The 27,179-nt window shown below is 37.1% G+C and overlaps 1 protein-coding gene across 1 annotated transcript in view; it reads right to left on the bottom strand.

The window, feature by feature from the left end:
- The window catches only part of UBAC1 (UBA domain containing 1), a 70,578-nt gene extending 55,802 nt beyond the window's left edge, over positions 1-14,776 (bottom strand). The window contains exons 1-2 of the mRNA XM_031954959.1: positions 14,566-14,776; positions 6,251-6,421 (exon numbers count right to left, since the gene is read on the bottom strand). The gene's annotated coding sequence lies outside the window, so the exon portion shown is untranslated. The remainder of the gene's footprint in view (positions 1-6,250; positions 6,422-14,565) is intronic.
- Positions 14,777-27,179: the final 12,403 nt, after the last annotated feature.

Below are 27,179 nucleotides of genomic sequence, written 5' to 3'. Positions count from 1 at the left end.
GCTTAACAGTTTGTAAAGATTCCAACAGGTGTCCAAGTTAGAATGTCAATAATAACAAATGATAGAGGAGATACTATAGTGTTTGATCCCACTGAACCTACAGTTATACAAGAATGATTTTCAATAATGTCTTACTCCTTTTTTAAATTCCTGAAATTTAATTACATGTAAAGATAGTTTCTAGCACTTATTTTTGTAAGATTTTGAGTTCCAAATTTCTTTCTCCCTCCCTCTTTACCTTCCCTCTCTCCAAAAGAACAAGCAATCATATATAGGTTATACATGTACAACCATTTTAAACATGTTTCTATATTAGTCATGCTGTGACAGAGAGAAAAATCAGAACAAAAGTGAAAAATCATGAAAAACAAAAAACAAACAAAAAGAGGTGATAATAGTATGCTTTGATCCACATTTAATCTCAGCTGTCTCTCTGGATCCAAATACCATTTTTCTATCCCAAGTCTATTGAAATTGTTTTGGATCACCACATTGTTGTTAAGACTTAAATCTATCATAGCTGACCATCACATAATCTTGCTGTTACTGCACAATGTTCTCCTTGTTCTTCTCACTTTACTCAGCATTAGTTTATGTAAGTCTTTCCAGGCTTTTCTGAAATCATCATTTCTTCAACAACAAAAATATTCCATTACATTCATATATCATGACTTATTTAGCCATTCCCCAATTGGGCGTCCACTGTCAATTTCCAATTTCTTGCTACCACAAAGAGTTGCTACATACATTTTTGTAAATGTGGGTCCTTTTCCCTCTTTTATGATCACTTTGGGATAGAGATCCAGTAGTAACACTACTGAATCAAAGGGTATGCAGTGTTTTATAGCTCCTTGGGTATAATTCCAAATTGTTCTTCAGAATGACTGGATCAGTTTACCACTCTACCAACAATGCACCAGTCTCCAACTTTCCTCATATCTCCTCCAATATTTATCATTATCTTTTCTTATTATCTTGGCCAATCTGATAACCAATCTGGTACCTCAGAATTTCTTTAATTTAAATTTCTCTAAGCAATAGTGATTTAGACTATTTTTTCATATGACTATAGATGGTTTTAATTTATTCATCTGAAAATTGTTTATATTCTTTGACAATTTATTAACTGGGGAGTAACTTGTATTCTTATATATTTGACTTAACTCCCTATATGTTTTAGAAATGAGAGCTTTATCAGAAACACTGGCTGTAGAATTTTTTCCCAGCTTTCTGCTTCCCTTCTAATCTTGGCTACATTGGTTTTGCTTGTGAAAAAAAAATTAATGTTATCAAAATGATCCATTTTGTATTTCATTTCATTCATAAATTTCTACTTCTTTACAGATCTGAGAAGTGGACTATCCTTGATTTCTTATAGTATCTTTACTTATAATATCACCCTTTAGGTCTAAAACATGAAGAGTGTGAGATGTTGGTCTATGTCTAGTTTCTGCCATACTATCTTTCAATTTTTCCAGAAATTTTTGTCAAATAGTGTCAAAAATAAGTCAAATCTTATCCCAGAAGATGGAATCTGGGTTAATTTGACCACTATGAATTTACCATTCAATTTCTTAGCCAGTGCCAAATGGTTTTGATGATTGCCACCTTAAATTATATTTTTTAGATCTGGTATGATTAGGCCACCTTCCTTTGCACTTTTAAAAATTGTCTTGCTCTGAAAAAATGCTATTACATGAATGAGAATAAGAAAGAACATTCATGATCTCTGAAAAGAGATATAATTCAAACCCTGCATGATATAATGGTATATAGTTTAATAAGTGTTGAATGAATGAATAAATGATGGAGCAGGAGAATGTTGTACCTTTCTACATTGGATCTAAATAAAATTTTTAAATTTCAAAGGATCATAGTTGCAAAAGAGTTAGAAGTAGAGCAGTCCCAAAGAAGATAGACACTTCAGGCCCAGAGAAAAGAAGAGATTTGTAGAAAGTCACTCTGATACTACTGCAGAGCCAGAATTCAAACTTTTATTCTCAATTCAGGGCCTTTTACCTTTCCCTAGATGAAAATGATCTATCTCTTCTTGGATTTCCTTATATTACTTTGGATTTCTCCTTTTTCATGATCACTTCTATCTTGTACACCATTTGTACACCTTGGATTAGATGTCCCTTCTACATCTTTGCCATATCCCTTCCATTAGGAACTTGAAAACTCCTTGAAGACAGATAGGGTCTTTTCTAAATTTTTTATCTTAATTGCCCATCACAGGGCTTTGCATATAAGAATTCATATAATAAATTTGGATTGATTTTTTAAATTGAATTTAAATTTTTTTCTTATTTCTTTTTTTGATTTTATTTTTTTTAATTGAAGCTTTTTATTTTCAAAACAGATGCAAGGATAATTTTTCAACATTGACCCTACAAACCTTGTGTTCCAATTTTCCCCTTTTCCCTCCACTCCCTCCCCTAAATGGCAAGTAATCCAATATATGTTAAACATAGTAAAAATACATATAAATCCAATATAGGCCTACATATTTATACAATTGTCGTACTGCACAAGAAAAGTCAGATCAAAAAGGAAAAAATGAGAAAGAAAATAAAATTCAAGCAAACAACAAAAAAAAGAAGTGAGAATGCTATGTTGTAATCCACACTCAGTTCCCACAGCCCTCTCTCTAGGTCTAGATGGCTCTCTTCATTACAAGATCATTGGAACTGGCCTAAATCATCTCATTATTGAAGAGGGCCACGTCCATCAGAATTGATCATCATATAATCTTGCTGTTGCCATGTACAATGATCTCCTGGTTCTGCTCATTTCACTTAGCATCAGTTCATGTAAGTCTCTCCAGGCCTCTCTGAAATCATCCAGCTGGTCATTTTTTATAGAACAACAATATTCCCTAACATTCATATTCCATAACTTCTCAGCCATTCTCCAATTTATGGGTATCCATTTAGTTTTCAGTTTCTTGCCACTACAAAAAGGGCCACTACAAACACTTTTGCACATGGGGTCCCTTTGCCTCTTTTAAAATCTCTTTGGGATACGAGCCCAATAAAAACACTACCTGATCAAAGGGTATGCACAGTTTGATAACCCTTTGAGCATAGTTCCAAACTACTCTCCAAAATGGCTGGGTCTGTTCACAATTCCACCAACAATGTATCAGTGTCCCAGTTTTCCCACATCCCCTCCAACATTCGTTATTATCTTTTCCTGTCATCTTAGCCAATCTGAGAGGTATGTAGTGGTACCTCAGAGCTGTCTCAATTTCCATCTCTCTGATCAATAATGATTTAGAACATCTTTTCATATGATTAGAAATGGCTTAATTTATTCATCTGAAAATTGTCTGTTCATATCCTTTGACCATTTATCAATTAGAGAATGGTTTAAATTCATATAAATTTGAGTCAATTCTCTATGTATTTTAGAAATGAGACCTTTATTAGAACCCTTCAATGTAAAAATGTTTTCCCAATTTATTGCTTCCCTTCTAATCTTGATTACATTAGTTTTGTTCATACAAAAACTTTTTAATGTAATATAATCAAAATTATCTATTTGATGTTCAATAATGAGTGCCAGTTCTTCTTTGGTCTTCTTTCCTTCTTTCTCCATAGATCTGAGAGGTAAACTATCCTGTGTTCTAATTTGCTTATAATATCACTATGTCTAAATCTTGAACCCATTTCAACCTCATCTTGGTGTATGATATTAGATGTAGATCAATACCTAGTTTCTCATTTTCCCAGCAATTTTTCTCAAATAGTGAGTTCTTATCCCCAAAGCTGGGGTCTTCGGGTGAATTTAAATTCTTGCACAGAAATAAAACTGCTGGTCTGTACCATTTATTCATTTTCCCATTGCAAACACTGAAATGTTTGTCTGAAAGAAGTAGTAAAAGCTAATTGCCAGCTTGAAGGTTTTTATATCTACTGAATGGTTATCATGAAAATCATTCTATCTTAGAACTAGATGACAGCACAAGGAGCTATCCAGTCTGTCCTATCTTGGTATTGGGAGCTTCATATCATCCAAATTTCTTACTCAGTGCAGTTATGGGCAATTCCAAGTGTCTAAAGAACTATAACAATTTGTTAAATGTGCCTTTAAGAAGAAAATAAGATGTAAACTCACAACCTTTGTGATTGACAAAGAATTAGGGAATTGCTTAAATGAATAAATAAGAATAATTTACAATCAATACAGCAGTTGTTTGAGTATAATTATATATTTTAAAAAGATTAAAAAGTTATTTAGTTAAATTAAATTTAAAAGTTTGAATTATCAATGTTATACATGGTAAGCGTTCAACCAATGTTGATGGATTGATTGGCAATGTCTTTCACACAGAGGTATTTGATAAATATGAGTTGATAGAAATTCCAAATTTATGAAATCTGAACTAATAACGTTTTAATCCCAGTTAGACCTTTTGTAAACAGAATGGATGCATAAAAGGAATTTTAGCTTTGTAAATGTGTTTTCACTCTGAATCCTTTTTAAATTCATAATGATGCAATTTGTTTTTACATTTCAAACATTTATAGATTGCTCACACTTTAAGAGGTTTCTTGAAACAAAGTAAAAGTTAAGTAAAACTATTAACATAGTGACCTCATCTGAAAACGCATGCCACAACTCACATCTGTAATACTTCCCTTACCTCTCTATATTAGTTAACAAAAATTTATTTTCTCTCCCTCCCCATTTCATTAGAGGAAAAAAGAAAACAAATTTCTTGGAACAAATATATACAAAATGAATTCCTTCAATATACTTGGAGTCAGGAAAATCTAATTTTAAATCCTGTCTCTAAAATGGTAGCTCCATGACCACGTTTAAGTGCCTTACCTTCTTAGGGTCCTCTGTGACTCTGTGACTATAAACTGTACAATAATTGCCAGTTCTACAATAAGAGAAGCAGTTTCAATAGGAATTCCTTATGCCAGTTAATATACAATAACATACAAAAATATATGTCCCATTCTGCTGCTAACTCTGTCACATCTTGTAGTGAATCTAAATTAACTGGGTTGTAGAAACAGTTATCGTATTAAGTCACTCTAAAGCATGCTTGGGAGTAGTATCAAGGAATAAACAATTAGCAGCCTAATCTAAAGATCATTACTATGAAGGGGTCTTGACTCTAAGAAATCCAAGAGAAAAGAAAGAAGCCATTTCTACTATGAGGTGTTCCATTATTGCTCAAAATAAAAAACATTAATTAAAATTGAAAAAGAAATTAAATAAGGGATTCTTAAACTGGAATTCAGAAACCTCAGGGGGGTTTTGGATAGATTCCAGGAGATCTATGAACTTGTATGGGAAAAAAAATCCCAGCTTTATTTCAACATAATCATTTTCTTTTGTGATCCTCTGTATGTATTTTATTTTATACATTTAAAAATCTTAATCTGAAAAGAGGTCCATAGAATTTATCAGATTGCCAAAGGGGACCATGACACAAAAGAGGCTGAGTCTCTATTTTGAAGATAATATTAAAAAAAAAAATTTAAAGCAGACATGTCAATTAACTGGCATAAGGAATTCCTACTGAAACTGCTTCTCCTATTGTAGAACTGTCAATTATTGTACAGTTTATAGTCACAGAGTCACAGAGGACCCTAAGAAGGTAAGGCACTTAAACGTGGTCATGGAGCTACCATTTTAGAGACAGGATTTAAAATTAGATTTTCCTGACTCCAAGGCTGACTGTATATCCATTAAGGGAAGCTGCTTGCAATAATTACGATAATTAACCTAACCCTAAATGTTCTCTCTCTAACCCTCAAAAGTTATCACCTTTGAACCCTGATAGACTTGGATAAATTTTGTGGGAATTTTTAATGGATATTTACCAATTTTCCCTTGTTTGCTCCCATGCAGTTAAAAATTGGCAACTTCTGAAATTATTTCAGGCTTAGGTACTTAGTGCTCACCATGCAGGTTAACAGACCCATCCAAAGAGGAGCCCTGAAAAGTAAAACATTTAACCAAATAATAAAGCAACAGAAAACAACATCTGCCATTCTCAAATGACTACAGTACCCAGGCCCATGAATAAATCTCATGAGAAATTCTAAGACTTGTGGCCTTAACAAAGGAAGGGATGGATTTGGTCTCTTGTCATGAGTGGAATTTACTCCTAGATGTCTCCTAGAGTTAAAGACATCAGTGAGCTTCCCTCAGGTATCTCACTCCATCCTAGTGTGCAAGCCAACTGGGTCTAGATCACTCCCAGCCTCTGATGCAACTCTTGGCTCACCTTATCTCAGGTGCCATGTCTTCTCGCTCTCGCTCATGAGTGACTGCATGTTGATAGCTCAGTTTGTCTCCTTCTCCTTGGGGCCCAGAACTCCAGCAGAAGCCTTCATTATGAAATCGTTCTGATGGGAGAAACTTTGGCTTTCTCCCTGTGCATGTGCAGTAAACATCTCTGTGGCAAAAGGGATAGAGAATGGAGTTTCATAAAGGTCAGTCCTTCACTGAGGAAATACTAGCTACATTCTACATGATCTTAGTAGCAATTTTATGAGGGAGTCAGTGAAAGTTCTATTATTCCAATCCCTCTATTTTTGTCCGCCTTCATTTTTTATTTCCTTCACAGGTTAATTGTACACTATTTCAAAGTCCAATTCTTTTTGTACAGCAAAATAACTGTATGGACATGTATACATATATTGTATTTAACTTATACTTTAACATATTTAACATGTATTGGTCAACCTGCCATCTGGGGGAAGGGGTGGAGGAAAGGAGGGGAAAAATTGGAATAAAAAGTTTTGCAATTGTCAATGCTGAAAAATTACCGATTCATATATCTTGTAAATAAAAAGCTATAATAATAAAAAAAGAAAGTTCTATTATTCCCATTTCATAGATGAAGAAACTTGGAGTCACTACAAATTTATTTTAACTACTTGCAATCTTATCTTCTGCCCTAATAGAATTGTTAACCCATATCCCCTCAAACCTCTTCTAAACCTTCTCCTCTCCTCAGTATGCTCTCCCAACTGGCTTTCTCTCAGCAAATGATGTCACCTCCACCTTCACTACAAAACTGGGGAGGCTTCTGTGTGAATTCATTAATGGTCTCTAATAGATGCTTCAGCATTGTCTACTTATTCTACTCTGTCCTTCTTTACTCCAAACTCTGATAAAAAAAAAAAAATAAAGTGGTCTTTTTTACTGAGGCCAATCCTTCTAGTGCTATCTCTGCTACTAATTTTCCTGAATCATATGGGAGTTTGTCCCATGGATCATTTCTTCTTTCTCATTCATTTTCAGTCTGCTTTCTCTGCACCTAAAAAGACATTTAGGTCTCAGAAGTATAACTAGTAATTTTGGTACTTGTAACAAAATTCAGTTAAATAGAGGGTGGATAATGGGGAAGGGTGAGGTACAAAAATCCCTATTCATGGTCATCCCAGACTTTAAAAAGATGTCATGGTAGCTGAGGATGTTGAGGAACTGGGAAGGCAGGGTCTTTTGAAAGAGAGGAATAATTTGGTGTTTGGTGGAGATAAAGTCTGTAACTATTACTGTATTGATGAGGAGGGAGACTTACTTAGAAATCTAAAAATCTCATCTCCCCTCAACTTAGAAGGAAGAGACCCTGGAGAGCATGGAGGAAAAAGTTTAATCTTTTTGCAGCCTTCTTTTCTGACTACTATACTTTCCTTCTTCCCTCAGTCTTACCTGTTCCTGTGTCAACATAAAAACAAAATTGCTCCACTACTTTCTACCCCTCATACAATGGCATCCCCTACTGCATTGAATTGTAGATGGTTATATAGCATTGGGAATGCTGTGGAAGGAAAATGTGCAATCTCCTTCTCTTGACATCTTTAAAGTTAAGATCCTGGCTCTTTTCTGAAAGAGGATGTATAAACTGAATGCTCCTTTGATTTAGGAAGATAGACTGAATGAATCCTAGGGATCCAATCCATCCTAGAGAGTCTGGAAGTTTTAATCAAATATTCCTTCTAATCATTAGTAGGTCCCTACTTGAAACAGTTCCAGTTTGGTAGTGTTTGATAAAGCTCATCCATTGGTGGCAAAGCTCTCCTGAGGGCCATTTCCTAATAAGAGTAGTTTCCTCATCTGTAAAATGAAGGGGTTGAATCGTATGGCTTCTGGGATCAATGTCATATCTAAATAGAAGATCCTGTGATCTTGGTACTTTACTGTAGCAGTCCAGTGATGGGCTGTGTATCTGTTGTTCATAAACCAGTATTACTAAGTATAAACTGGTATTACTTGGAGAGAGGTTCATTGACAGGTTGGTTCTACAAATGCTTTTATTTGGCCACAGTAACCCTCAAATATGATCTAACAAGGTATATATATTTAAAGACTATACCCAGCTAGGTGTCCCAGTGGATATAGCACCAACCCTGACGTCAGGACGACCTGAGTTCAAATCTGACTTCAGACATTTAACACTTCCTGGTTGTGTGAGCCTGGACAAGTCACTTAACCCCAATTGCCTCAGGAAAAAAAAAAAGACTATGCCCAGACCAGCCATCTCATCATTTCTCACTAGTCTGCAGTCCATTATGCCACCTAGACATGATACCTTTCCTCCACCTCCACTCTCCCTCCCAACTTCCTTTTATGGGTTGTCTTCCTCCATTAGATATAAGTTTCATGAGGACAAGGACCATTTTTCTTTCTGCTTGCTTTTCTATTTCCAGGGCTCAGCACAGTACCTAGAACATAATAAGCAATTAATAGATGCTTTTTGATTTGATTTGACTACTCTCAACAATGAAATAATAGATTTGAAGATTAGATTGAATAGATTAAAATAAACATTCCTTTAACGGCACATTTGGTGGCATGGAATTGTGGGTAGAGAACTGGCCTTGAAGATGGGGGTTCCTGTCTTTTCTCTGACACATGCTACCAGTTTATCTGAATAAATGATTTAATTTCTCAATACCATGGACAACCCTTTAAGACTACATAATTTGGAGAGAATTGACAGAAGCAGCTTCTCACTGGAAGATTCCTACACCAATAAAATTACAGGTCCTGTCCCTATTCCTAAAAGGACATGTGGGTATAGATTTAGAACTAGGAGTCATCTTATAATTCATCTAGTCCCAGGGCCTCATTTCATATGTGAGGGACTGATGTGAGGAGTGGTGAAAAGACTTGTTCAAGGTCATAGTTAGCAGTAGATCTAACCAGATCCTTTGCATTCTTTCCCCTACTCCACTGTACATCATTATTCAAGAACAATTTTCTGTACCTAAGCCCCAGTGTCTTGGTAATGAGCCCAACTGTGAGGATGTGGAAATAATGAAAAAGGCCACGCAGAATTTGCATAAGAGACACAGAAAAGAATCACAATTTCCATTCTATACTCTATCACATTAATCTCTGCTGATAACTTTAATTTTTTGAGAAAAGATGAGATTCTTTGTGAAACAGCACAATGGATGGACTACTGGGCCTGAAGTCAGGAAAACTTGAGTTCAAATCTAATCTCAGATACTGCCTAGAATATAATCCTGAACAAATCCCTTAATCCATAATTGTTTAAATTTCCTCAATTGTAAAATGGAGATAATGAAAGTACTTTCCTAAAGTTTGAGGCATCAAATAAGTTAACATCTGTGAAGTGCTTAGCATAGGGCCTGGCATAGAGTGCATGCTTAATAAATGCTTGTTTCCTTCCTTTATTTCAGATTCTACAGACATTATAAGAAATAATTATATTTGCACAGTATTTGATCATCAAACAAGTGTTTATTGAGCATCTATTATATGCAAAATCTTGCTCCTACTTATAATTAATTTAGAAAGGTGATGACAGGCACAAAAACAACCAAAGGACAAGGATAGCTTCTGTTAAATACTTCACAAGGACATAAATTTGGGCTTAAGATCATTAAAAGCTAATGTGTCCCAAGTCTTAAGTTCTGTTCCTCAATTAGCTTGTGATATTGGAGAAATCAAGTCACCAACCTCTCAAATTCTTCATCTCTCAAAGAAAAGAGTTAGATATATTGCCTGAGGTCCATCTGGAAATCATGAAGACATTACTCGTACTTATAAAACTTCGCTAATAACCCTTATATTGTTACCAAGTCCTAACTGAGGAAATGGCACATTAAGTTCACATTTAGAGTGCAAATTTAGCAAAGCACTTTCTTTCAAACCACCCTTTGAAGTGCAAATATTAAGTATATCTTTACAAATGACTAAGAGCTCAGGATGAATGACTGGTGGAATATGTCAGTCCATTACACTGCTCTCCACTCCAGTTCAAGCATCCCACTCCTACAAGGGTCCCCCAGCTGGGCCACACATAGGGCTTCAGAAGTTAGTCACTACAAAGAGGCATAGAGGTCAGAGTAAGCAGGAGACATCTCTCCATTCCCTCATCCCCAGAATACTGCCCATTGCATAGCCCTGATCCAAAGTTTTAGTTCTGTAATGCCGAAGAAAATGAGCAAGACAGAGATTAGAGACCAATTCAATAATTTATTAAATGGAGAGAAATACTGGGACCAATGCATCCATGTTGATCCCAGGGCTAGACGAGACTATTATCTCAAAGAGTCTAGCCCAGAGTATCGGGGCAGCAAGCTTTTTTATGGAATAACAAGAACAATGACATTACTGATATTCTAATGACATCTGAAATGGATAAACCTTTATCTTGTCAACCATTAAGAAATGTCTATAAAACCTTTATCTCAAACATTAAGAGGGGACGGTTATAACCTAAGGCAGAATTATGAAATAGGACAATTGGAGGAACTGGTCACCCCATTAAAAGGGAACTTTGGCATAACAGTTCGGGCTCTATCCGAGAAAACCCATCCTTTAAAACCTGCCAGTCTCTCACGATTGTAATATGTGCAGCCACTCTGTCACTTTCAAAATCCTAGAAAGTCATTGCCATTTCTGCTTCCATGCTACCCATTTGCCACTCAGCTTCTTACAATCTGACTTCCAACTTCAGGACTTGAATGAAACTTCTCTCTCCAAGATCTCAGCTGCTTAAAATGACCTTCACTCCCTGACTTCTCTGTAGCTTGTAATTGCTGAACAGCTTCTGGTTCTTTTCCTACCCATCTGACTACTTTGTCTCTCTTTTATCAGACCATCAGCCATCTCCTAATCCCACTTAGCAAGGATGTTTCCTAGGACTCTAATTTTGAGTCTTCTTCCCTTTCCCAAGGCAATTTCATAAATTGGGTCAAGTATTATCTCTGTACAAATGACTTCAACATTTCTGAATCCAACATTAACTTTTTTTCCTTAACATTAGCCCACCATATCATGCTGCCCACACCAGAAACCATGATGATTCAGAGGTTTTAATCCTTTTATCTCTGGAACTTCTGCCCTGGGCCACTGCTCTATGGATTGGTGTCTACCTCTCTTGACCCACTACTTCAGAAAGGTTCCAGTCATGCTTCATTTTCTTCCCAACTCCCCAGCTATTTTCCTTAAAAAGCCTTACCAATGGCCTCACCACCATGCCTGTATCCTTTCTAACATTTCTTCCTCTTTTCCTACTCTACTTCTGGTATCTTGATCAAAGTAATTCTGTCTTTGTTCCTATAATGAATATATAATTTCAGTCTCCTCTCCTTTGATTCTACTGACTAGCTCAGTAATTTTCTGGCCCAAAATCCTCTCTGCCACCACTCCTCTATGTGTATCATATCTCCCTATTCGAATGTAAGGTCCTTGAGGACAGCTTGTCTTTGCTTTTGCATTTTTATCCTCCATGCTTAGTACAGTACTTAGTACGTATAAACATGTAATAAATGCTTTTTAATTAAATTAAAATTAATTCTTTCCTATTCCAACCCTCTTTATTCAGATAAGGAAAGTAAGACTCAGAGAAGGGAAATGATTTACTTGTTTAAAATGACATATAATTAGTGGTAGATCTGGAACTAAAGTCTCAGTAGAGTGCTCAGTTTTTCTAAATTATCCTCACTTTTCTAACCAATTGTTAGAAATCAGTTGTTTCAAATGTTTAAGCCCAAGTGAGGACAATGTGGTAGAGTGACATTTTCCTTATTTAACCACATATAATTTAGCTAACACCTCAGCTCTGAAGTATACTCAATTCTTAATCATCTCATTAGGCGTTAACCCTACTGGATAAACAATAAAATAGCTATAAGGATAGAACAAATGAGCTTTGGACTTATACTCTAGCATCTAGCTTCTTAAACTGTGGTTAACAACCCCATGGGGGGTCTCATAACTGAATGTGGGGATCACAAAATTATGATTTATTATCAGTAAATGTTTGATTTGCATATTTATTTTATATACCTATATATCTGGGGTCATGTAAAAATTTCTTGGAAGAAAGAGAATCATGAACAGGAAAAGTTCAAGAAGCCCTCCATTGTTATCTACTTTTTCATACCAAATTCACCTGCGTTAGTTTCCTGAAGGAGATTTTGGTTTAAGTCAAACTTCTCCTTTCAAAAATCTTATGGTGTTTCTGTACCATCCACCAAATAAGTAAAGTTCATTTACTTTGTATTCAAGATCCTCCACAATGTGGCATCAATCTACCATATTCAGCCTCTTGTTAAACTGTTCTTTATGACTAGAATGCCCTTCTTCCCAACCTACTTTGCCTGCTAAATTCCTATTCCATGCTTCAAAGACCAATCAAAACTAGTTCATCCATGAATCCTTCCCTGATACCCCAATCAGTAAAATTCTCCCCACCTATCCTAATGTAGCACTGTTTTGCAAGTCTAATGTACACCTTCCGATATGGTTTCTTTTTGATGTCTCATCCCCTCACAGACTGTAAACCCTGTGATGGCAAGGACTTATGTCACACCTAAACTTCCCTTCCTCATTACCTGGTACATTTCTCTGTAAATAGCAGGACACTAATAAATGTTTGTTGAAGTGATTTAGCCTCCCTATATCGTGCCTTTCTCTCATATCCTTCTCCAAAGAACAGAAACATCTTTATTTTTAGCATCTTTTCTTTACTACTAAAAATAAGAATATTGTAGAATTATAGAATGTTATAGAATCTTGAAGTTCAAGAGATCTTAGAAACTAGAGCTGAGAGTGAGGAAGAGCTACTTAATCAAGGTCACACAGTCTCTCCTAGAGGAAAATAAAAGAGAGAAATCTGTGCATAAACAAAGATAAGAGTCAACAAATTAAGTCAAATTTAAAACAGTGTTATAGTGGGTGGTCCATGGAAACTTCAGAAGAACTTTGTAAGCAAGGTTAAAGAGGTCTTGCTCTTACTCTGCCTTCCCTCATTTCTTTTTACCTCTATGAGAACCTTTTAGATTTAATTATAACCATACCTTAATATAAAGGAAAAATAAGCAACCGCTTTCATAATGGGATATGAGAAGCTCCAAGAAGACCACAGCATCCCTTATACTAGAAAAAGACTAAACTCTAAATCTTGTCAGAGACTGAGCTTTAATTCTGATGATAAATTTTCTCCAAATTATGACTATAAACTAAATATTTTACCCTGAAAATCATAGATCAATTGATTCACCATTTTGGACACAGAGCTCTATCTTAGTAGATTCTTAACATAACTACAGAATTAAGCTTAGTCCTAACTTTGAAAGTTCTCTCCACAGATTGAGCCTCTAAACCTGTCATAGACTGGCCATAGGATTTGATCCGCATCTCTGGTCACTGGGATCCCTGTAACTATAGCTCCACACTGTTTAGGGGCCGTTGGACAAAAGAGGAGATAAGATGAAGGAATTTAAGTAATTCAACACAATTCCTCCCCACTACTGGGGAGGGACAATGATCAGAGCTCACAGCTTGCTGAGAGTATGAAAAAAGAGTTCAAAACACAGGCATTACCTATGTGAAATACTAAATGTTCCATCCCCAACATGATTATTGTTACAAAAACATGGAAAGAGAATAACAAAATCTCTATTTTTCTGGGATTCTTTTTGTTTCTGTCCCCCTATGCTCATTTCCCTCTCCCTCTCCCATAAACAATGATATAAATGCTGAAATGGTATTGAGTTGTCCAGTCACATGATAATAGCCTCTGAAGATTTATAAAATAGCCTGTATTTGGAAGCTCTTAATGCAGGGAATGTTTGGCACCATTTCTGGGAACCCAAGGCATTTATGCAATTTCCTTGTTGAATATTTCATGATGGACATTAATGCCTTTCTTGGTGTTTTTAATAACAAAACAGTACAAGTTCTGATAGGTTAAAATGTGGTGATTCTAGAAATACTCAGTAACAAAGAAATGACTATTGTATATTTTCATAGCATTTTAAAGCAGTAAAACTAAATTAACACTATGCTTGTGAGCTATTCATGGAGTCATACAATGATGGCAAAACAGGAAAGGACTTTAGTCCAACACACTCATTTTATAGAGGGAGAAACTGAGGTCCCAATAATAATACAGCTTGCACCAAACTGAACATTAATGGCAAGTTGCTTGCTGGTAACTCTAGAGTAAAAACATTTGTTCCCAATTCACAAATATTCTATCAGGTCCCAAATAGCCATAGCTCCAGATCTTTCCAATCACCCTGAAAACATTTGTTAGTCCTCAGCACTCACCAGGGTGGATTTCATTGTGATGGGTCATGAAAAGTAGGCATATGAAAGGCGAAGAGCCAGATAATAGACTGGGCAAGTATTTTCTCAGATCAAACTGGCCTTGCTGCCAAGATGGGATGAAAGGATGAAGTGTTTCCCTCTCTGGAGATATTTCTCTCTATAACATGTTTTGACAATTTAATTTAGAAGTCACTGAGGAATAGAGACAGAATCACCTGGGGTAAGGGGAGGGAACATCAGAGAGTTCAGTTGCCTTTGTGATGAATTAGTGAGATCACAGAAATGACATGATAACACAGAAGAACTTTGGAGAATGTCCAGTTAACCAGGCCCCCATGGCAATAGCACAAGGGAATTAGAAGACTGTATTTCATTCAGTGCTCTTGGACTTCATATATTACTACCATCACTAGTCCAATCTCCATCTCTATAATTAACACATCACCATATGCACTTTTTTGAGGAACAGTCATCACTTTGAATATTTTGGACTCTTCTATTACAAACTACAACTATTACAAACTTCCTTATTAAGTATAGACAGGGAACAAATCCCAGTTATGCAAATGTCACAAATTTTGAGTTTTGGATTAAATAACCCAGGCTGAACTGGGATTTTGTATAATTTGGGAAAACAAGGTTTAAACAGATCAAGTAAATAATTTAAGGATCTCTCCCTTCTCTCACATTCCCACAAATTCCCACTGCACCCAGATCTCAGATTACTTACTATCAGATAGGGAAGAGATCTGGCAGTCAAGCACATGCTGGAGAGAATGACCATATTAAATGCTCATTTAACACCATCATCCTTCCAGGGGCATCTACATAACAACAATAATAATAACTAGCACATATACGGTCCCTATTATGTGCTTAGTACTAAATACTTTGCAAAATATAACCTATTTGATCTTTACAACAACCCTGGAAGGTAAGTGCTATTATTATCCCCACTTTACAGTTGTGAAAACTGGGTCAAATAGAAGCTAAGGGACTTGCCTAAAGTCTGAAGCCATATTTGCACTCAGGTTTTCTTGACTCTAGGTCCAAGGTGTTAGCCACTGTGCCACCCATTTGCCTCACTTAACTGCATTTTAAAAGATGATGTGTTAACTTAGGGGATCATCTTGGTGATGTAGCAAAGAGCACAGTAATAATTATCAGAAATTCCTTAGAAAACAGAGTTTCAGAATCGGAACGAACCTTTGAGCTTCTCTACATAGTTTCATTTTACAGATGAGTAAACTGAGGCTCAAGAAGTGAAAATGGCTCAGCCAAGTTCACATAGCATATTTGGTAGCAGAGCCAGGATTAGAAGAATATAAGCCGTGACTGTCAATAAAAAGTTATTTAAAAAAAAAAAAAAGAATATAAGCCTTGAATCCTAGTTCAGTAGTGTTTCTACCACAACACAGTGTCTCAAAATCCCCACCTCCTATCAGACTAGACTCACTCACTCTGATCTTGTATCCCCACTCTGTCTTCCCTGCTCCCTCCCTAACTCCCTTTCCCCCTTTGCCATGCACTGAGATACTCAATGTTCCCTTGTTTTGTCTCAGCCAAAAACTGTCCTACTAGAAACACCGGTGGGGTGGGGAAGGACCCAAACCTCTCAGCCTGTATCATCCTGAGTTCTCTGCTGAGAAGAGAATGACCACCCACAACTTATAGGTAGAAGATAAGAAATTTGATTAATTTAGGAATCACATGTCCCACAATGAATCCAGGACCCAAAGCAGCAGCTCAGTACATAGACTCTTCCTTTTCTACCTGACCTAATTCCTCATCCATAAAGTAGAGATAATACTACTTACTACACTTAAAAGTGTTTTGTTAAGCACTATATAAATATATTGTTATCGTTTGAGTTCCCTGGAGGTTGGGAAAGATGGGAAAGATTAGCACAGGTGGGTAACCCAGACGTATGAAGGGGCATAATAGAACTCCCATTACTATCCTCCAGCTACATGAGATTTAATGAGACCCGAACAACTCTTGTGCTCTCCTGAAACTATTCTTTTTTTAATTCAAAAAACCTGATCCATTTGCAATGCAATCTGATCTATATGTTTCTGATTCAATTAAGCTAAAATGACTGAATAAGCACCAGTTAATGTCTGAGAAGCCTTGTCAGCTTCCATCTATAAGCTTCTTAGAGCATTTTTCCTGTTAGCACACAAAGTCACGTGCTGGCTATAGAAAATTGGACTGTAATCCAGAATCCTTCAAAATTAAAAACAAGGACCTGCCCTCTAGCATTCCCAAGCAGGTGCCAAGATCTTAACCCATCATATCAAATATTTCTTCCTCTCTTCTTTACACCTGTCCACATCTCTGAACTGCAATTCATAGAATCCCTCCCACCCCTGCATCCTCCCCACAGCTAAACTAATTGCTTATCATTATCATGTTAGTGTCTTGGTACCCTTACCCCCAGGAAGATATGTCTTTTAAAAGGGGAAAAGATTCTTTAAAAGTGCTTATAAAGAGCAATGCTTTGTTCTTTATTCAAAAGAATAAAATTCTAATGGCAGAAAAACAAAAACCTTAGCTTAGGGTATGGGAGATTATATTTTAGAGTGGGGGCTTTTCCAGCATCTCTCAGACCATGGCTTTCCAGGACAATAAAACATTGGAATATATGGTAATTCATATAGCCTTGCCAGGAAGGCACCACTCAGTTTCATAATAGATTCACATCACAATAGATTCATTACAGATGGAAAATTTTCAAGTCCTTCAGTTTACAAATAAAAAAAAAAAAATTATCCTCAGAAAAATGAAGGTGGTCACGTAGCTATCTTGGCAAAAGAAGGGACTTGTGTTTGTGTCTCTGGACTCTGTTAGTGTTTGCTTTTCCGCACTCTACCTAACAGGATTGATTTTTGCCATGCAAACATCCTGAAGGTTTCCTCTTCTGTCACGGATTCACCATAAAAGTCACTTCCCCTCTCAGCTTCATTTTCCCATATGCAAAATGGGGAGCGGTTAGCAAGATGATGACTTTTAGATGACTTCCAACCCTAACATTCTTTAATTCTATTTTCTCCAGATGCCACGTCTGCAACTTGCTTAAGCTCTCTATCTCCAGTGGGATGGTAGTATCTTGGTAAGCCCCATGTCACAAAGAGCTATTATTCTTCCTATTTTTTTTCATCTTTTGTTGTTATTCCAGCCAAGCTAGAATGTTGGATCTAATCTAAAAGTATGAGTTTGAATAGAGATAAAAGTTAAAAAAAAAAGCCTTATTTTGGGGTTCAAAAATCACAACTTCTCTCATGTGTAAAATGAGAAATCTAGACTAGATGACTTCTAAGGGCTCTTTTATCTGCATGTATGAACCAATGACATGTGATTTCAATGATGTAAGAAATCCCAATATGGAAATTCTATACACCAGTGCAGGTTGGCAAGTCATCGGTAATTTAATGCCTTAGCTGCCTGGGACGCTAGAAGGTTAAACTCCCGGCTGGTGGTCACACGGCTACCGTGTTTCAGAGGCAGAACTAGAACCTAAGCTCTTCTCTGCTGCCAGCCCTCCCCACACTATCATGGCCTTCTCATAAGCATGATTAATTAATTCAAGGGACTACTGAGTACCTTTCCACTCATTTTTCCTCGACAAATATAGAAATCTTTACTAAAATAGACATTCAGGAGCAGCTAGATGGCATAATGGAGAGGGGACCAGCCATGCAGTTGGGAGCACCTGAGCTGAAATTTGACCTCAGACACTGCTGTATGAGCTGAGCAAGTCCCTTAACCCTGAGTGCTTCCCTGCAAAACAAACAAACACAATAAATAAAATAACCATGCATTAAAAATTACAAATCACTCATGTGTACAGTTTAAAAGCTGGCACATGATTTAAAGCAAGACAAAAAGAAATCCAAATCCCTTAACCTGCCTGGGCCTTGGTTTCCCTATCTGTAAAATGACAAAGTTGCTGCCTAAGGCATTCCTGTATCATATCCCTTGGGCCTACTCTGCTTATGCTGAGACCAGCCCGGGAATTCAATAGATGGTGCTCACTGATGGGCTGACTACCAGAAGTCCTTCTGTCACAAAGCAAATACATTTTCCTCCCATATTTAACATTCTGTATTGAGATGAAGGCCTCCCATCGTGCTTCTAAACATCCTGCCAGCAGCTATAAATATCCACAGCCCCCTTACAGATATTTCCATGAAATTCTCTTGCTGTCTTCTGATGGCTGTAATGGGGTTGTTTATGGATGGCCCTTCTACCTCGATTTCCAGCCTTCATAAAAAGGATGCTAAACTCCTCTTTAACTGCCCCATCAGCAAAGCCCCCACCCTCTGGCAGAGCTATTCCAAAGCGGGGATGGCATTAGACTGTTGGTGGGGGATGCGGTGGAGGGAATGTTCTCATTCCATGATGTCTTTATTTTAAAATGCATGGAATTTCTAAGCACAGGCTTTTAAGGGGGTGGTTAGGAGCAGAAACAAGGTTTTGTTTTTTAAGTTCTGCTTCATTGTATGCCAAATACTAACAAACGTATACAAATATTTTTACATACCCTCTTTGTTCCCTCTCACTGCCTTGTCTGGTGAGGGCCCAACTGAAACAAAAGCAAAATGCAAGTGGCCCTTCAAGGTCAATTCTAGTAAGAATCACTGTAATCTCAGCCTGATTCTGCCACTGACTTAGAGTGTGATATTAAGCAAGTCACTTCTGGTAAAATTTCCTCATCTGTGGAATGGGTATAAATACTATACTTGCCCTCCTTACCACATGCAGCTACTATGACAACGCAGAAAATGAATAGATGAGAAAGTGTTTTGAAATAGTTTAAAAATACTTTTGAAATTGTACACCTATTATAGGAAGAAAAAACATCATTTTCATTAAGCGGCAAGTCAATCTTTCCATGAATTGGGCTAATTCTAGGCACCCTGAGTAAGTGATGGAGACAGTCATAAACAAAGTAAATTTTTAATAGGTCTACTTCCAGATCCAAAAAAAGTCCATAGGGGACTCCTCTCCAAGAATGACCATAAACTGCATCCCTTGGGGGACGACTTGTTGTGTTATTTAAACTGGAAGGGAAGAGATAGGAGAGAAGCATCTAGCAGCATCATAGATTGGGCTTAGTCTGCTCTCCTCCCTGAGCCTCGGTTTTACCACTTGTAAAATGAAGTTTGAAATTAAGGTTGATTGCAAATTTCCCAATAAAAGCATATCTGTCAGAGATAGGCCCATCTGCAAGCTCAGACTATGTCAGAATTGGACCAAATGTCCTCTGAGATCTCTTTCAACCCAGTTTTAGAATTTTAATTTAGGGTAGATGGTCATACACCTTTAATATGAGCAAAAAAGATGAATAGGTTTTAACTGGATGGAGAAACTGTAACAAGAAAGATGCTGCTGCACCTCTCAAGCTCACCCTGACTCCTTTTTAAAAGTTATGACTAATAAGGATTAATTGTCTTCAGTGGATGTAGCACTGGACCTGAAATTAGGAAGATCTGAGTTCAAATCCTGATTTAGACACTTACTAGCTGTTTGAACTTTGACAATTAGCTTGGCCTTAGATTGCTTTAGTTTCTTCTTTTGTTAAATAAGTATAATAAGAACACCAACCTCCCATGGTTGTTGTAAGGATCAAATGAAATAATATTTGTTGAGTGGTTAGCACAGTGCCAGGCTTATACTAAGTACTATATAAATGCTTGCTATTATTATTATCATCAGATGCACCTAAACATCAAATGTACCTTAATACTCTTTCTCAGGAGCTAGGGCTATTGAAAACTATCATTTGGAAGGACAATCGATCAATTGACATCAGAGTACCAACTAGGTACAAAGCTCTAAACACTGTGGGTAGAACCAAAGGAAACTGCATATTACTGGTCTCTGCCCTTAGAGAGTTAATAATCCAGAGAATATAGTGAAAAGAGTATTGTAGTTAGAATTAAATAGAATATTAGGGCCTTGGTTTAAATTATTCCTCTGTTACTTATGACTTGTGTGACCTTGAACAAGTCATGTAACCATTCTGTGCCCCAGTCTCCTCATCTGTAAAAGGATAAGGTTCAACTCAGTGACTTTCAGCTTTAAATCTATTCCCTTTTTATGGCATAATCATATTTTAATTTTTTGGGTGCCTTTATTTTTTAAATTTTAAATAATAATTTTTTGTTATCAAAATATATGCAGACAACATTCACCCTTGAAAAATCTTGCGTTCCAAATTTTTCTCTTTCCTTTCCCACTCTCCCTCCCCTAGAGAATTAGCAATCCAGAGTGTTAAATATGTACAATTCTTTTATACATATTTCCACATTTATCATGTTGTACCTGGTAAGATTAATAAGGGTAAAAAATGAGAAAGAAGATAAAAAGCAAGCAAACAATCAAAAAAGTGAAAATAACATATTTTGATCCACATTTTGTTTCCATAGTCCTTTTTCTGGCTGCAGATGTCACAAATCTACTGGAATTGGTCTGAATCGCCTCATTGCTGAAAAGAGCCTTGTTCATCAGAATTGATCTTCGGATGATCTTGTAGTTGCTATGCACAATGATTTCCTGGTTCTACTCACTTCACTCAGCATCAGTTCATGTAAATCTCCCCAGGCCTTTCTGAAATCATCCTGTTGGTTGTTTCTCACAGAACAATAATAATCCATAACATTCATCTACCATACCTTATTCAGCCATTCCTCAACTGATGAACATCTACTCAGTTTCCAGTTCCTTGCCACTACAAAAAGGGCTGCACATGTGGGTCCTTTTCCCTTTTTACGATCTCTTTGGGATACTGGCCCAGTATAGATACTGTTGGATCAAAGGGTATGCATAGTGTGATAGGCCTTTGGGCATAGTTCCAAATTGCTCTCCAGAATGATTGGATCAGTTCACAACTCCAGCAGCAATGCATTAGTGTCCCAGTTTTCCCACATTCCCTCCAACATTCATCATTATCTTTTCCTGTCACCTTAGCCAATCCGAGAGGTGTGTAATGGTACCTCAGATTTGTCTTAATTTGCATTTCTCTGATCAATAGTGACTTAGAGTATTTTATGAATCTGTTTTTAAAACTAATTCAATGATTATATTGTCAAAAATGTCCTTTATAATCCAATGTATATGCATTTAAAAATGTAATTCTGAGAAGAGACCCATAATATTCACCAAACTGCTAAAAGGGCCTGTAAACCCCAGCCCCCCCCCCCCCCCCCCCCGGCAAAGGCAAGAATCAGATTAGAGGAAAACTTTAATTAAGAGAAGGAAATGAAATTAGCAACTGTGCAATAAACCAGGACTTAGCATATAAATAAATATGGTAAACTGATGAGCAGCCTGAGAGGCCAGGTTAGACACAGACGGCATCTCAGAGATATCAGGTTTTGAAGAACCAAGCAATAGACTTAGGTCTTTGGAGCCAATCTGGTTGCTTTCATTAGACTTAAGGGGAAAAAATGAAAACTAATTCAGAAGGATGGCTGTGATGATGAATAATATATGAATTAATAAGAAATAAACAATGAAAAATCTGCTTATGCAAATGGTAGAAGTCACTTGGGAAGATGGTTTAGTTTAACACTATTTCTCCACCATATTCTGGCTCCATTTCCCTTGTCTTTCTCCTCAAATACAACATTGTCACATCTTTTTCATTTATATTTAATATGCACTTAGCTGAGCCCAATCAAATTCCTAGAATGTCAGAACTAGAAGAGGTCTTAGAAATCATCTATCTCTTAATCAATCTCCTATCCTATATGGGCAGGGAATGGTTCTACAACACCCATGGAATGTGTTCATAATGTCATAAGATATTAGAACATTAGAATTGGAAGGGAACTTAACCTAATTTAGCTTAATGCTTAAATTTTCACCTGTAAATCAGTCTTTGCTTGAATGAGGGAACATTGAACTCGAGACCTAGTCTTGGCAATTGATCCTCATGCTACAACATCATTGCTACCAGCTACCTGATGTTCCCTTCATCTTTTTGGGTTTCATTTTCTTTATCTATCCAATGAAGGGATTGGATTAGATAATGTCTAAATCTCTTCCTGATCAAATATTCACTGATTCTGTGACTTCCAAGGTTCGTTTTCTCCCACATTTTATAAATAGAGAGTTATTTACCCTCAATGATAGGCAGAGAAAGTGGCAGAAATGAAACAAGTCTCATAGCCCCCAGTCCAGTGTTTCTTCAAATATATGATTTACTGGTTTCCTTCATTTTAATCCAATTGTTTTTATGCTTTTTATTCTTTCTCCATATTCACAGAATCATTGAGTCTTAATGCTGGAAAAATGCCTTAGAGATTATGTCTGGGTTTGGAATTTGGGACTCAGAATCTATTTAATGTTTGGGTGATCCAGTCTAGGACTGGGATTACAGCTCAGTCTGTTAGTGAGACAATAGGATAGCACAATACATAGAGTCCTAGACGTAAATTAAAAAGACCAGACTTCAAACCCAGGCTCAAACAGTTACTAACTGTGACCCTGGGCAAGTCAATTAACCTTAATCTGCCTCAGTTTCTCCATCAGTAAATTAGAAATAATAGCACTTATATCACAGGGTTATTGTGAGAATTTAAAGAGGTACTATTTTTAAAGTACTTTGCAAACTTTAAAGCACTATATCCATCTAGCCAATAAACATTTATTAAGTACCTACTGTGTTCCAGGTAACATGCTAATTGCTGGGAACATAATTTTTAAAAAGATAGTTCTTGCCCTCAAGGAGTTTACAATCTAATGGGAGGATAACACAGAAAAGAAGATAAATAGCTATGTATGTGTGTATATCTATACATATATATCTATATAAACATATACATACATAATATATAAACTATATAGATGGTAGTTATTATTATCATCATTATTGCTTGCACATAACCTTCCTTACCTTACAGAGATTAAACAGATAAAGATCTGTTTCTAAGGTAGTTATTTCAGGTTTGTAAACATGATTCTTTCTTACTTTCTGGTTCTAGATGTGAAGTCCCTTCCATATGATATATACCTGATACCAGACCTAGCAAACCAGGAAAAGTGAGGATGCTGGGATTGTGATATGCTGGTTGGGAAATTATTTACTGAAAGTATAGATAGATTTCTTATAATAGGTTGCTATCCTTCCTATGTGGTTCTGAAATGCCACATGACTAATGGGAGCTCAAAATGCACTTAGGATATGTTCAGGTGAGGAAGCAACTAATGGTACTGGGTTGCAATGCCCAAAAAGCAATGACAACAGTAAATACTACAAGAGATTTGGATTAAAAGGTAACTGAGGTGTGGGAAGGAGATGGGACTTGGGCTGAGCCACCAAGAATGAGGAAGATTTAGATAAGTAGAAGGGGGAGAATATTTCAGGGACAGGAAATAGAATGAATAAAGGCACAGAGCTAGGGTCACTGAGACACTACAAGACAATCCTGAGTTCATGCTGGGTATCATTTGATATAAGAATGGAGGCATAGGGTCGGGGCAGTCTGTGCTGACCCTCAAATGCTAGGATTTTTAACTTTCTCCAGTCAGTAATGGGGAGCAGCTGAGTGACATGTCAGCCAGACTTAAATCCCAGGATCTACACTAAGTAGCTATATGACCTTGGGCACATAACTAAGCCCCTCTGAGCATTCTGAGTTTTCTGAACCTGAGCTTTCTCATTTGTAAGATAAGGGATAAAAATACTTGCTCTAACTACCTCATAAGATTGAAGAAAGGAAAGTACCTTGTAAATCTTTAATCTTAAAAGTACCACATCTGTGTGTGTGTATAAAATAGCTCATATTTATATGCTTTCTTATAGTTTATAAAGTGTTTTCCTCACAAAATCCCTTTGAAGGAGATACTACAATGAATTATTATTGTTATTATATCTCCATTTTATACTTAAGGAAAACGAGGTTCAAAAAAGTTGTTACATGACTAAGGAAGAGCTGGGAGTAGAACTAGTCTCCTGAGCATGCATTATATTCAGGAGAGAAAGCCCAGAGAAAGCACCTAAGGGATGCTTATCTATTTCTCTTCCTTATCCCATCACTTTGAGAATGATGCTATAGCAGAGAAGAATGAATCAGAATTTGGAGGGGAGGGCAAAATCATCCCAATTCCTTCATCCTCCTATTTGGTGCACTTTGCAATTACAGCCCCCAACCTGAGAGAATTCTTGTTCCTCTCCCCCTAGAAAGGGCATCTATGACTTTAGTACCTCCAGGAGGGTCCCTCTTTCTCTCCTATTCTGGCACAATGACACAATTTAATTGCTGGAAACAAGAGCATGAAATATTAACCACCCAGGACAATAGGATTTTAATTTAGCTTCAGGAACCAAACAGGCTGCAAGCACAGTGCCAGACTCCAGCTCTGTCTGGCATCCCAAGGAGCCCGATTTTACCTAATCGTTTGAACTACTGGGACAGCCCATCCAGGCCATGGAAAACTTAATTGAGCTTATGGTGAAATGGTCTCATAATGTGAAGCAAACTGCACTGCGGCCACGGGATTATTAAACCACCCATTATGCTTTTTAATTATCAGCCTCAAAATCTCAGAGAGAGTGCTCATGGATCTTAATATTGATGTTGATCCAATAAACATGGTGAGGGAGGGAGGAGGGAAAGCCTGAAAGAAGAAGCAGAATGGAATTCTTGCCTGCTAGATGAAGATTCCTTAGGATTCTGGGATGACATAAGGGAGAGGAGAATCACAGAAGTAGAAGCAGTACTAGGTGGATTCCAGTGAACCTGATTAAACTTAGAATCATAGCCTATGGACTACGAGAGCTTCAAAGGACTTTAGAGAGGGCATCTTATTTAATGCAATTCATTTTATAGAAGGAGAAACTGAGATTCAGAGAAAAAAAAGGATTATTCAAAGTAATCCAGTAAATTACTAGCTGTGTTAGGGACAGTGTCCAGCCTCCATTCACCTTCCACAGGGGGAGCTCATCACATACTAAATTCCAGTTCTGTGTTTATTCTAATCCACTGCTCTGCAGTTAGTGCCCAAATGCCTTTCTTTCCTGATGATCCCCACATCACTAGAATAAATCAACCCATCCCCCCAAGCCCATAAATCTACAAGAGCAGCTTAGGCAAGTAACCTCTGTAAATTCTGACCATGTCAAGCAAAGCAGGTAGAACTTCCAGGATGAGAAAGTCCAAGACTGAGGATGGATTCTGAGGGGAAGGGAAGACAGGACTTCCTCTGTGATGTGCAAGGGATCATTATATCCAACCATGGCGGATGCCCAGCCTATTTTGGCCTTTATCCCACTGCTTCCACAGGACAGATGAGAGCTGAACTAAGCTCCCAGGGCTCCAGGCTCCCCTCCCATCCCAATGATCAACTCAGCATCTATTCGGCCTGTGTGCAATCTCAGACGGGGCAGCTGGCTGCATATAAATACAGTTCCAATCGGCTGGAACACCCTGTTCACTTGGTGCTCTGCCAACATAGTGACCTGCTCTCTCTTTTTTCCTCTTTTTCTTCAATGTAACTCCTTGTAACTACTCTGTACCATGTCCCTTCACCCCCAACCCTTGTCACACCAAGAAGAAATGAACTTGGCATTGAACTTCTTAGAGTTGGATGATTTTTAGAGGTTTTTTTATTTAGACTTTAAAGATCAACTAATCTAATGCTGCCATTTTACATATGAGGAAGCTGAAGGCCCCCAAAAGCGATCAGACCCACAGTGACTAAATGGTAGAGCTTATTCTCTAGGTTTCCTGCCTCCCAAAAATCTTTCCACTATAGTACTATTACTGTATGTTATTACTATTTAGATAGTTCTGTTACTATGTTATATAGTACTATTATTGTATGTTATTCCCATAATTCATTTTTCTTATCCATTATATTATATATCATAGTGCCATTGCTACATATTATTGTTATATGGTACTATTACTGTATGTTATTCCCTATGACTATATATTATAATACCATTACTATATATTATTCCTACTGCTAGCCCTAAGGGTATGATAGGGGGAGGCATTTACTGAGTAAGTCAAACCACTGCTGCTACCTCAACCACTTCCTCACCTCAGACCCTGGTGAAGGCATCAGGACCCTGAACTCATGAGCCCCAGGAATAGCAACACCTCTGGCCCCTGTCCTACTTCCAGCTTAGTCCTGGAAACCAGGGAAGCAGCCACTGTGGGCCTGGGACCTGGCAGCTGCTCCTCAGCAGCCACAGCTCTGAAAAAGCCTGTAGGTGATTCGACTTCTAAAACAGAGGTGTTTGGGGTTTGTTGTTTTTTATCAATGGAAATGACATTTTTAAAAGATCCATTGCCATCTGTTTTGCCACCGTACCCTAAAGACCACGGAGGCCTTTCCATCTTGACTTGTAGCTGAAATCCACATAGAGTATCTCTCCTTATTAAAAAGTAAGCTCCACAAATCAAAGACAATTTTATTTTTCTATTTTTAGCCTCAGAACTTTTGCACATTGTAAATAATAAACTTTGCTCATTTAATCATTCATTTATAGTAATATTAGAATACTGACTGTGACTCAGTTTCATGCCATCTTCCATAAATCTTAGAGACCCACTGAAGTAACATTGGAAAGATTAACAAGGCCTCTGCATAAAGATCAT

Source organism: Sarcophilus harrisii, chromosome 2 (genome assembly GCF_902635505.1).
Source record: "Sarcophilus harrisii chromosome 2, mSarHar1.11, whole genome shotgun sequence".
Classification (NCBI taxonomy): domain Eukaryota; kingdom Metazoa; phylum Chordata; class Mammalia; order Dasyuromorphia; family Dasyuridae; genus Sarcophilus; species Sarcophilus harrisii.
Note: the sequence above shows the minus strand (reverse complement) of the source record. Positions and strands in the feature narration are given on the sequence as shown.